The sequence below is a fragment of the Phyllostomus hastatus genome, unplaced genomic scaffold, assembly GCF_019186645.2.
Source record: "Phyllostomus hastatus isolate PE091 unplaced genomic scaffold, TTU_PhHast_1.1 phas_scaffold_78, whole genome shotgun sequence".
NCBI classification, from domain to species: Eukaryota; Metazoa; Chordata; class Mammalia; order Chiroptera; family Phyllostomidae; genus Phyllostomus; species Phyllostomus hastatus.
The window spans coordinates 83,414,648-83,428,302 of record NW_025334041.1 but is presented as its reverse complement, the minus strand read 5'-3'; the positions used below and the strand labels follow the sequence as shown (position 1 = coordinate 83,428,302).

Below are 13,655 nucleotides of genomic sequence, written 5' to 3'. Positions count from 1 at the left end.
CTACGCCTCCATCTTGGCCAGACGTTTTGAGTCCTTGTTTTTAAAAAGGCACAATCTATAGGAAGATAGGTTGGGAAAAAATTAGCAGGCAATTCACAGAAGAACAAACACAGCTGACCTATAAAAGTATGATAAGTTGCTTAACTTTATTAATTAGAAAATGCACATTATTGTTTTACACTCACTGGATTGGGAAAAAAAATTCTGACCCTGTTGGCAAGGATGTGGACGGAATGAAATTTACATGCCACATGAGGGAATCGGCATTTGCTCTACAACAGGCAGTTCTAAGTGTGTGCTCTGGGAAGGGGGCTCACCTGTTAGCAGCCCCAGGATGTTCACAACAACGTTTCTCACCATAGCGAAGAACTGGAAACAACCCCGATGTCCCTTGATGCCGCGACCAGCGCTGAGTGGGGGTCCTTGAGTGGGGGTGATGGCAGATTAGAAAAGAAACAACACAGATGGTTTGAGGAAAAGCGGGAGCTTGGTGGGACACTGTCCTCTGATGGAGAGACAATGAGCCACAAACACAGTCTCTGTGCTTATTTTATAGGAGTTGGTTAGATACAGCTGAAGGACATTTTGCAAACTTAGGGAGACACTGCAGGCACATTTTGCAAACTTAGGGAGACGCTGTTCCATTCCCAGGCTAACTGATAGATATGTCTTCTGCAAAAGTTATAGCGCATACAGCTGAAGCTTGTGGCTATTTCATTCTCAACCCCCGCAGGTTCTGGCTGTTTCAGCTGCTGGCTTGATCCACCTTGCAGATGCAAGCAGTCAAGTGTGGCTTTGTCAAGCACTCACTCTTGGCTATGACGCCAGCCTTCACTGTCCCCCACACTTTGACAAGAGAACGAATACGTGAAAAGTTATATATTTACACAATGGAATCCCAGACAGAAAAGAAAATAAATGATTGGTCATACACATTAAGCTTGATGAATCTTAAAAACAATGGTTAGTAGACAAAAGCAAATTCCAGAAGAAAGTTGTATAACACCACCATTTTAAAGTTCAAAAACAAGCCAAGGTCAGCATATCGCTTTAGGAACACGAATGGACACATGGTTTCCAGATGATAAAGGATAAAAAGATGGGTTTCAAAAAAATAGTGGTTACCTTTTGAGGATGATGTGGTTGGGGAAGAGACATAGTTATATATCAAAAGCAGTGACATCTTTCTAGTGCTTTAGTTGGGTTCATGGATATTCATTTAACTATGCATTATAATTTATGTGAGATTGTTTTATATGTCTCAAATATTTTCTAACCCTACAGTAAGCATTTTGTTGAACACCCATAAGTAGTTAAACATAATTTCTAACTCTTCTGAGCAATGCTGCCAGAAACATCAGGACTCAACTTTGCATCTAAGTGACCTATCGGGGATTCCTTTCCTTGGACTAAAGAAGAGAGAGAGCTCGGGGATCCCCTGACTGTCCTGAGCACCTTGAGATGAGTTGCATTCTATGTTGCTCACTTTTTATTGAAAACCCACTCTCCACTCAATATGAAGAAGTGTCCAGTCCCAACTGATAATGAAACCTTCCAACTTGATTGAGAATTAAAATCTCCCTTTGGCAGCTGAGCCCCACTAGGCATCATCTGGAGGAGCTGACACATCTCCCCCAGCAGGTCATGGGGTTTCTGTCCCACCTTTGTGTGTGCATGTCTGTGTGGTCAACGGGGGTGGCGGGGGGCATGCAGCACAGCTTCATCCTCTCTGGCCCTGAGAGTCCATTGTCTCAGAGTGACTTTCCTCAGTGTTTTCATGGGTTCTTCTGAGGCCCTCAACTGAAACATTGGACCATAGCTCCTGTGAGGCAGGTGACAGGTTTTCCTCTGGCCACTCTGCTCCAAGCCTGGTTTCTGGTAGTCACTCTAAGGAGACTCGGTTTCCTTGGCAGGGCTGAAAACAGCTCCATGCCGGCCAGTCCCAAATCTAGTCGTCAGAAAACACGCAGCCTCTCCCAGCACACTTGGGAGTGCAGGCCAACCCCACGGCCATATCCAAGCAAGGCCCATGCTCGCCATCTAGACCCACTGAGCCTCTCCAACTGCAGGGAGTGTGTATCGAGCTGCCCAAGTGGTGAAGGCCTGCCACGGTCTGGAAATCATGCGCCTGCATTGTGATCCTCCTTTTCTGAACTGGCCCTGGCCCTATGGTAAGTAAATTGGCACAGATTAACCCAATCTTATATTTTTCTGTAGAGCCTAAGGAAAGGTGAAAGTGCAGTCCATTCTCCTCCTATATTTTCTAGGAGAAAGCTGGCAGCCTATAGACTGGATTTGAGTTTGGTATTCTGAGCAGCGTCCACAGTAGGGCTGCCAAATATAGCAAATAGAATACAGGAATCTCAGTTTAATTTGAATTTTAGATGAACGATTTTTTTAGTGTAGTCTGTGCCGTGCTATAGTTGAGACATACTTATACTAAATAATACCCATTGTTTATGTGAAATTCAAACATTAGGGCATCTTGTACTTTACCTGGCAACCCTAGTCCACAGCTATTATAGGGCAGCCTGTAAGTGGACGCCAGCAGCAACAGGACACATGCAGGGGTAACAGCAGGAGGAGACCTTTCAATTGCTGTGTAGGTTAGAGAAATACTGCTCATGGAAGACGAGAAGGATTTTGAATCTGTCTCCAGTCATACAGGAGACTCCTTTGGAAAGCCAGCCTTGAAGAGCATAGAAGATCTATTGAAGGGCATTAGGATAACAACCTCCCTAATGTTCAAAGGGCAGAAGGTCAGCCTTCCATAAGGACTGACCCTGTCAGCATGACAAAACAAAAATCCCTACCATAAACCAATTTCTCATTAAAGAAGCAAATAAAATGGACAAAAGTCCAATGACATAAAAGTTTAGGAATAGTCATTTAAAGTGAAAGGCAAAAAAGCAAAGTGAAGTGAAAGGCAAAATCACAGATAAACAAATACTGTATGATTCCATTTATATGAGGTACTTAGAGTAGGCAAATTCATAGAGACAGAAAGTAGAATAGCAGCTATTAGGGGCTCAGGAAGGAGGGAACAAGGAGTTATGTACTGGGTACACAGTTTCTGTTTGGAATGATGGAAATGTTCTGGAGATAGATATTGGTGATGGTTATACAACAATGTGGATGTATTAGTGCCACTAAATTGTACCATTAAAAATGGTTAAAATGGCCCCAGCAGGTGTAGCTCAGTGGATTGGGGGCCAGCCTGTGAATGAAAGGATCACCAGTTCTATTCCCAGTCAGGGCACATGCCTGGATTGCAGGCCAGGTCCCCAGTGGGGGGCACGCAAGAGGCAACCACACATTGATGTTTCTCTCCTCCTCTTCTCCCTCCCTTCCCTTCTCTAAAAGTAAACTTTAAAAAATCTTCTTTAAAAAAAGTGATTAAAATGCTGCCCTGACCAGTGTGGCTCAGTTGGCTGGGTGTGTCCCACAAAGCACAGGGTGGCCAGCTAGATTCCCAGTCAGGGCATGTGCCTGGGTATTGGTTCAGTCCTTGGTTGGAGTGCATATGAGAAGCAACCAATTGGTGTTTCTCTCTCACATTTATGTTTCTCTGCCTCTCTCCTTCCCTTCCCCTCTCTAAAAGTAAAATAAATAAAATATTTTTAAATGGTTAAAATGCCAAATTTTATTTTTGTATATTTCCAGGTTATATTTTCCACAGTAAAATACATAGTTTGGAAAAACACACACTGTGGAAAAATATGTATTTTCCAGAATAAATATATAAATAAAATATAATGAAAGGAATTATAACTTAAAAGAAAGAAAAATCACAAACATCAAGAAATCTGTGGATTATATCTCTCAGAACAATTAAAATATTAAAAATAAAAAAGAATACGTATCTCTCAGAATTTAAAAGCCTACATTAAAATATTTAAAATATCAACAGAAGTTTTAAAATTTAAAAGATGTAGAAATCCTAGCCACAGCAATCAGGAAAGAAGTAAAGGCATTCGGATTGGAAAGGATAAACAAGACTGTCATTATGTGCAAATGACATGATGCTGTATATAAAGAACCCTAGAGACTCCACAAAACACTACTAGAACTGATAAATAAATTCAGTAAAGTAGCAGTATACAAAATAAATATTCAGAAATCAGTTGCATTTTTATACAATAATAATGAACTATCAGAAAGAGAAACAGAAAACAATCCCATTCACAATTGCATCAAAAAATATAAAATACCCAGGAATAAATTTAACCAGGGAAGTAAAAGACCTGTACCTAGAAAATTATAAAACATTGAGGGAAGAAATTGAAGATAGGAATAAATGAAGTATGTACCATGCTCATGGATTGGAAGAATTAACATTATTAAAATGTCCATACTAGCCAAAGCAATCTATAGATTCAATGCAATCTCTATCATAATACCAATGACATTCCTCACAGAACTAGAATAAATTATCCAAAAGTTTATATGAAACCACATTAGACCTCAAATAGCCACAGTAATCTTCAGAAAGAAGAACAAAGGGAGGTATCATGCTAGCTGATATTAAACTATACTACAAGGCCATAGTCATCAAAACAGCATGGTAGTAGCATAAAAACACACATATTGGTCAATGGAACAGAATAGAGCCCAGAAATACACCCACACCTACCTGGTCAAATATTTAATGAAAGAGGCAAGAATAGACAATGGGGTAAAGACTGTCTTTCAATAAGTGGTGTTGGGAAAATTGGACAGATACATGCAAGAAAATGAAATTAGAGCACCTTCTTACATCATATACAAGAATAAACTCACCATTAATTAAAGACTTAAATAGTAGACTCAAAACCATAAAATTCTGGGAAGGAAACACAGTAAAATCTCTGACATTTCTATTAGCAATATTTTTTCTGCTATAACTCCTTGGGCAAGGGAACCAAAAAATTAACAAATGGGACTACATCAAACTAAACACTTTTGTACAGCAAAGGAAATCATTAACAAAATAAAAAGACAACCAAACCACCAACAAAATGAAATGACAGCCTACTGAATGAGATATTCCCATAAAGAGTTAATATCCCAAATTTATGAAGAATTCACATAACACAAAAAATACAAACAATTCAATTTAAAAATGGGCAGAGGACCTGAATAGTCATTCCAAAGAAGACTAACAAACGGCCAGTAGACATATGAAAAGATGCTCAACATCACTAATCATCAGAGAAATGAAAACTAAAACCACAATGAGATATTGTTACTGAACACCAAGGGGGGTGGCCAAAGGCAATATAATATTACCAAAAGGAACCCCCCAGGTTCATTATGTCCGCTGTCAGAAGAAAGATGTCTCTCAATGCCAGAGATTCATGAAAAGGAAAGGAAATGTTTATTTAATGCTGTATAAACTTAAAGTAGTGACCTAATGTCTTCATCAAAATCCCAAAGTCCCTTAAAACACCCACAAATACACACAGTCCTTCCTTCCCCCCTTTGCCCAGTCTGGGGTACCATATCTCAGGGAAAGAAAAAGAAGTCCGAGACTCAGGCAGCCTCCAGTTCTTCTCAGTACTCCATCTCGGCTGGTAGGCCTCCCTCAGTTCCCGGCACCATCAGCTGTGTCGCCGGGATCTCTGCTAAAGCCGGAAGGTGGTTCCCCCTTCTAAAGCTGTGGGGGTCCCCGCTCTGGCAACGGCGTGTGGTTCTCTCTCCCAGGGCCACGGGAGTCTCCATTCAGCCAAAACCACATGATTCTCCCCTGCAATGGCTGCCATGTCTGGGTTTAAATACCCATGCCAATCTTCCTCTACAGCCCCATTTCCAGCACTCTCATATCCTTCCAGCTTTACTGGGCTGCCATCATGGGTCCAGGCAGGCATGGCCCCATATCATGGAGCCAGTCATTGGCTCCACGCAGGCACTGTAACTCAGGGGACCTGCCCCCCAGTTATGTCTTGGTGGGGAAGTTACTTCCATTCCCCTGGCTCAGAACATGGCCACAGCTATTTAATATATCCATGCAACCAGTTAAAGGCTATAGATATGTTAAATGACCATGCCAGAGGGTAGCTGCAAGGCTGTTGCTATGCAAAACAGCTCTCAAAGGCCCTGCTCCATGTGTCCCATCCCCCAACCCACACCTGGGGGTAGGGGTGAGGACATCCTAATATTTCCTGGACACCTTGAGTTCTGGACCCCATTCCAAATCCCTATTTGGGGTCCCCCCCTTAGCTGCACCCTGTTACAATATCATCATCTCACACAGGTCAGAATGGCTATCATCACTGAATCAACAAGTGTTGGTGATGATGTGGAGAAAAGTGAACTTTTGTGCACTGTTGGTGGGAATTCAGACTGGTGCAGCCACTGTGGAAAACAGAATGGAGGTTCCTTAAAAAATTAAAAACAGATCTGCCTTATGACCTAGCAATTCCACTTCTGAGTATATATCCATTCATAGAGATCCAAAACATTAATTTAAAAAAATATATGCACCCCTATGCCCTTTGCAGCATTATATACAATAGCCTAGATATGAAGGCCACCCAAGTGCCCATAAGTAGATGAGTGGACAAAAGAAATGGTGATACACACACACACACACACACACACACATACAGAGGAACATTACTCAGCCACAAATAAGAATGAATTCTTACCATTTGCAACAGCATGGGTGGGCCTAGAGGACATTATACTAATAAATCAGAATGCCCCGTGTTGAGAGCTCCACTGGTGCCAACCTTCCTACCAAGCGCAGTTTCCTTGAACCCCCACACTTCTGGTAGCACCAAGGCTCCATTCCAGCACCCTGGCAGGTTACTCTGGCCTCCTGTTTCCTAGACCTACAAGCCATGGCGGGGTGGGGGTGGGGGGAGGGTTCACTTTCCCCCATGGATGCTTCTCTACTTAATGGGGCTGCTGCTTCAAGCAGTAGGTGTCCCTGCCCCTGGTTCACACTCTACTGAGTTAAGGTTCCCCAGAGGGGAGATGTTGGCTGGAGGGAGCAACCTTCAGGCTCTGCCCTTCCCTGTGGGGTAACTCTAGCTTTAAGTAGTTCAGACCACAGGCCATGTCTCTTTCCAGTTTCCTCTGATGCTCAAAGTAAATGTCTTCCCATTTTCTCCAATCAGCTACTAGTCTCAAGTCTGTCTGCCACCTGGTCACAAGTCCATTGTTTCCTACATAATTGTTTCTAAAATAAACTTATAACAAGACTCCTATTTAACTAAATTAATTTATCCCCAGTGTACAAGTATGAGCATTTATTTCCACACTTATTTTTTCCAGAAGGCAACCATGAGACCTGAATACATGCACACGGGTTGTTCAGGAACAGCACCCCCTAACCCCACACACTTGGGATGCTGACTCCTGATTAAAAATTCACTATGCCCCTATTTAAGCTTAAATGTTTTTTTTCCTGCTGAATGGTTTAAAAATAAATTACTGAGATCATATAGTATTTGTCTTTCACTGCCTGGCTTATTTCACTTAGCATTATGCTCTCCAGTTCCATCCATGCTGTCCCAAAGGGTAGGAGCTACTTCTTTCTTTCTGCTGAATAGAATCTCACCTTTAACAGGAACCTAATAAACAAAACAAACAAACAAGCAAAATATAACAAAAGACACTGAAATAGAGAACAGGCTGACAGTGACCAGAGGGGAGACCAGAGGGAATGTCAGGGGAAAAGCAGAAGGGTTTTCAGGGACAAGTTTAAAGGACACATGGACAAAAACAAGGTGGGGGGTGGAAATGGGAGGGAGGTGGAAAGGGCTGGCTGGGCTGGGCTGGGCTGGACTAGGGGTAAAAGGCGGAAAAGTGTACTTGAACAATTAAAATAAAATAAAAATAGACTTCCGGCCAAGATGGAGGCAGTTAGACACACTGTGCCTCCTCACACAACCAAGATAGAGACAACAACAATTCAGAAACAGAATAACAACCAAAACTGACAGAAAATGGATCTGAATGGAAGTCAGACAACTAAGAAAATAGATGCTGTCATCCAGACCGGTAGGAGGGGTGGAGTCAGACAGCCAGGTGCAGGTCAAGGCTTGGAGAGCAGAGAGCGTTGGGACCAGGTGTGTGAGGCATCTGGGTGTGCAAGACCACAGCAGGTGGACTCTGAATGTGCAGGCGGCAGCTGGCCGACCCTGGCCAAGGGGTGGTAACCGGCAGACCCAGCAAGGTGGTGATTGCGAAGCAAGGCACTGCGTGCAACCCAGGATCACAGCGCTGGGAAATAGAGCCTTGGGGCACTGATTGAGGACACCTGTGGGAATTGAGGCACAGGAAGGGACTCCCAGCCTCAGGAGAGGTCCTTAGAGGGTCCCACAGAGTGCACAAGTCCACCCACACGGGAATTGGCACCAGAGGGGCCCAGTTTGATTGGGGGAAGCAGCGGAAGGGACTGAGGTCCCACGGAGAGCACAGCAAGCGCCATTATACCCTCTCAGACATCCCCCCCACATACAACGTCACAACCCAACAACTGGGGTGCCCCACCCTGGTGAACACCTAAGGCTCCATCCCTTATATGTAACAGGCACAACCAGACCAAAGGAAAAAAAAAAAAAAAAAGATGGCTCAAACAGAATTGAAAGCCCCAGAGCCAGTTTTTTTAAGCTACCGAGAAATAGCCAAGCTATCAGATACACAGTTCAAAGCACTGCTGATCAGGATGCTCACAGAATTGGTTGAATTTGGTCGCAAATTAGATGAAAAAATGAAGACTATGCTAAGTTAAATGAAGAAAAATGCACAGGGAACCAATAGTGATGGAATGAAAGCTGGGTCTCACATCAATGGAGTGGACAGAAGGAAGAAAAAAACAACCACAAGAAAAGAATGAAGAAATAAGAATTAAAAAAAATGAGGAGAGGCCTAGGAAACTCCAGGGCATCTTTAAATGTTCCAACATCTGAATTATAGGGGTACCAGAAGGAGAAAAGGAAGAGCAACCAGTGAAAAAGTTATTTGAACAAATAATAAAGGAGAAATTCCCCAATCTGGCAAAGGAAATACACTTCTAGGAAGTCCAGGAAGCTCAGAGAGTCCCAAAGAAGTTGGACCCAAGGAGGAACACACCAAGGCACATCATAATTACATTAGCCAAGGTATAAATGAAGGAGAGAATCCTAGAAGCAGCAAGAGATAAGGGGACAGTCAAAGTTCCCATCAGACTGTCAGCTGATTTCTCAAAAGAGACCTTGCAGGCAAGAAGGGGCTGGAAAGAAGTATTCCAAGTCATGAAAGGCAAGGGCCTACATCCCAGATTGCTCTATCCAGCAAAGCTTTCATTTAGCATGGAAGGGCAGATAAAGTGCTTCTCAGCACTTAAAGGAGTTCATCATCACCAAGCCCTTATTATATGAAATGTTAAAGGGACTTATCTAAGAAAAAGAAGATAAAAATATGTATAGTAAAGCGACAGCAAACTCACAATTATGAACAACCACACCTAAAACAGAAACCAAAAGAAAGTAAGCAAACAAGTAGAACAGGAACAGAACCACAGAAATGGAGATCACATGGAGGGTTAGCAACAGGGGAGTGGGAGGAGGAGAGAGGGGGAAAAGGTATGGAGAATAAGTAGCATAGATGGTAGGTAGAAAATAGACAGGGGGAGGGCGATAATAGTATGGGAAATGTAGAGGCTAAAGAACTTACGACACATGGACATGAACTAAAGTAGGGGAATGTGGGTGGGAGGGGGTGTGCAAGGTGGAAAGGAATGAAGGGGGGAAATGGGACAACTGTAATAGCATAATCAATAAAATATATTAAAAAATAAAAATAAATTACTGCATTTTTTCCATGTATAATGCCTACCCATACATACATACATTTTTGTACACAGTTTACATGGGATTATTAAATTCATGATACATAACTTTTACACTCCTGTATAATGCATATCCTTATTTTTCCCTCAAAAATTTGGGCAAAAATGTGCACAATGTACACAGCAAAATACAGTAACTTGTCAAAAGGTGGAAATGAAATGTCTGTCAGCAGACGAGTTACTAAACAAAGTGTGGTATGTATATATGACAGAATACTACTGAACCTCCAAACATTAATGAAATTCTGGCACCTGCTACCACACGGATGAACCTTGGAAACGTTATGCTAAATGAAACAAGCTAGTCACAAGAGGACAAACAGTGTATGATCCCACTCAAATAATAGACAACAGAAAATGGAAGGCAAATTCCTAGAGACAGAAAATGGAAAAGTGGTTCCAGGGGCTGAGAAGAGGGAGGAATGGGCAGTTACTGCTTAATGGGTACAGTTTGTGTTTGGGGTGTTGAACAGTTCTGGACAGAGAATACTGCTGATATGTAGACAACATTGTCAATGTAGTTAATGCTACCAATCTATACATTTAAAAGATGTTAAAATGATCAATTTTATGTTCATAAAAAGAATACAAGGGGAAAGAGAGGACGAAGCAGAAGAAGAGCAGGCAGACTGGGGGAGCACAGCGGGCAGCCATGCTTGAATGAACCCAATACTGACGAGTGCAGGAGAAAAAAAAAGTCTAGTATAAACTATACACTGTTATATAAAAGGAAACCTTAATGTCTTTAAGTTTTAACCAAGTTCAGAATAAAACCTCAACCTTCAGATTGAGCAAATTACTTACTAGCTGAAGAACGGGGAAGGGAAGTTTGGAGTCAGCATTCTGGGTTTTCCTCCTGCTGGGCTCGAGTCCCTGACCTGGAAAATCACCATGGCCCATGCCCTCCCTGCTTCCTGGAAAACTCAGTCTCCCACATCTGCCCCAGTGGGTCCCTGCGCAAATCACAGACCTGTCCGGTGCGGATGCCCGGACGCCCTGCCTCACCTCTGTCTGCATCCCAGGGGCTGGCAGGACCCACAGCCCCAGCCCGGTTCAGAAGCACCGCCGCCAGCACGCGCGCACACACACACACACACACACACACACACACGCGGGCGCACACCAGCAACATCCTTCCTCTGCCAAAGTTCCAGGCCCATAGGCGCCCATATGACTTTCAGACTCCTTGGGGTCAGTGCTTTTGCTCCGACCACAGAGAGACACAGGTGCCCCAGGCCTCTCCTATGGGCGGCCTTGGGTTGAACATGGCGCCCCCTCCACACTTTGGTTGCGAAGGGCGGGCTCAGCGCAGCGGCACCTCTCCCAGTCAAAACCTCTCAACACCTTTGCTCTCCAAACTTTTCTATCCTCTTTTTGGATTAAGGGGCCAACTAACTCATCCTTTCTTTCCCGATTAAAAAAAAAATAGTATGGCATTTGCCCTGGCTGGTGTAGTTCTGTGGATTGAGTGCAGGCCTGAAGCGAACTGAAGCGTCCCTGGTGTGATTCCCTGTCAGGCAGGGCACATGCCTGGAGGGGCGGGGGGGGCAGGTGCCCAGTAGGGGGCGTGCGAGAGGCAATCACACATTGATGTTTCTCTCCCTCTCTTTCTCCCTCCCTTCCCCTCTCTCTAAAAACAAATAAAATCTTTTAAAAATTATATAACACTATTTTTAAATGTTTGGTGGCATTTAGTGCATTCATTATGCTGTACAACCATGTATATTAAGTCTCAGAACTTGCTAATCACCCCAAAAGAAAACGTGCACACATTAAGCCATCAGTTCCTGTTCCTTGCCCCCCTGGCAACATTTGGGAACCCCCTACACTGTCTTGACAATCTCCTTTGATATTTCCACATTTTGGTCTTCAGTCTCATAGTAACATTTCTTGTATGTCGTATCTGGTGCTTCTGTCTGAAGCCCAGTTTAATTCCCGTTACCCTTAGCCCACCATCTTGGCCCAGTCATCGCCCTCCAGTTCACAGACAGATGCATCACTCGACAGCTCTGGGCCCCTCACATGGATCCTTCAGGAAAACACTGTTTAAAAAGTGGTGGTGCATACACAGTGGATTATTACTCAGCCATAAAAAAGAATGAAACCTTACCATATGCGGCGAACTGAATGGGTGGACCTAGAGGGTATTGTATTAAGTGAAATAAGTCAGAGAAAGACAAATACCATGTGATTTCACTTACATGTGGAATCTAAAGAACAATATGAACAAACAAAACAGAAACAGACTCACTGACACAGAGAAGAGACTGCTGGTTGTCAGAGGGGAAGGATATTGGGGGCTGGGTGACAAAAGTAAAAGGATGAAGAAGTACAAACTGGCAGGTACAAAATAGTCATGGGGACCTAAAGCACAGCATAGGGAACACAGTCAGTAATATTGTAATAACTATGCACGGTGCCAGGTGGGTACTGGAAACACCAGGGGGATCACTTTGGAAACCATATGCTTGTCTAACTGATGTGCTGCACACCTGAAATTGATACAAAACAATATTGAATGTAAACTGTACTTGAAAAATAAAATTAAAAAAAGACTCCATTGGAAGTGAGTGGGGATTTGGTCTAGGGGAACATCGGCCAAGATGTAACCAGCTTGGGCAGTCAGGCCTCTGTCCCCCCGAGTTGGGCTATGCCAGCCCCCTCAACCCGACAACCAGGCGGGAGGTCAGGAGCGTGGACCAACAAGGATCCTCTGATTCCTCCGCCTCAGGCAGAGAGCTACAGGCTGTAGGAGGCTGGGGCCATGTTGCATTTAGAAGAAAACTGTCCAAGATTAATACGAATGTGCTAACATTCCCCTTGTGGATCCAATAAGCTTCATATTCACTCTTATCTTTAACAAGCAGCCAGGCAATGTCCAGCTGCTCCTCGGGGGACCACTCTTGGAGTAGCGGGGACTGCTCAGCTATAGCAGCCAGAATACAAGTAGGATGAACTGCTTCCTTCCTCTTCCAAAGCTGCCTTCCCAGGCCAATTATCCCTGCCACTCAGCTGAGAAGGCTAGAAACTGAACAGACATAGAGGGCGCGTGGACGAGAGGTGGAAGGAGAATTTCCAGACTGAGGGAACAGCATGCGCCCAGGCCGCAGGCAGAAAGAGAGCTTCCACACAGTGAAAGCAGCTCAGAGTGGCTGTGCAGCAAGCAGCAAGTGCAGGGGACCAGAGCAGGTGATGGGCACACTTGCTCTGAGTTTGCATTTCAGAAGCCCTGACCCCCTCAGAAAGGCCCTCCCCAGAGAGGCGGTTAGGTGCCCTTTTGGTGTCCTACCGTGTGCTCAGCAGTTCTTCATCCCCACTGATGACAACACGTCTGCTCCTGCCCTCCTTATTCTCCCAGCCCCCACCCCACCCCTGGCCCGAAGCTCCTGGAGGTCAGGGACCACAACTGTCTGGAATCCATACAGCCACCTAATTGTTACTTTAAAGACCTTTCAAAGCCTCGGGGTCACTGTGGACTCCCCTGTCTCCCGGACTAGTGGTGCCCAGGTGGACCCCTCAAGGGACCCCCAAGAGCTGACAGAAGCAGGTCCCTGCCTCTTCCTGCCCCTCAGGGAGGATGGACCCTAGGCCCCGCCATGAAGTTTGAAGCTGGAGCACAACTAAGGGTCCAGAAGTTTGCTCTAAAACCCAGAAGTACAGGCACAGTTAAACAAGTGGTTTCCATGGTCAAGTTCTCTGAGAATCACGTGGGAGGGGGCAAGGCGCAGGCCTGGAGGAGGAAGACGGGTGGCAGAGTAGCCTGTGGGGTGGCTCCAAGGCCAGAGAGACAAGAGGCTGAAATGGAGGGATCAAGTTGAGGTTCGTGGTTTTGGGTGAG

The 13,655-nt window shown here is 44.4% G+C and overlaps 1 long non-coding RNA gene across 1 annotated transcript; it reads right to left on the bottom strand.

Annotated features, from left to right (window-relative positions):
• On the bottom strand, positions 1-11,137 carry LOC123812077. Its single transcript, XR_006784480.1, has 3 exons — positions 10,622-11,137; positions 318-422; positions 1-55 (listed from the first exon to the last, which is right to left on the bottom strand). It is a non-coding gene; the product is annotated as an uncharacterized LOC123812077 (long non-coding RNA).
• Between the last annotated feature and the right edge of the window lie 2,518 nt (positions 11,138-13,655).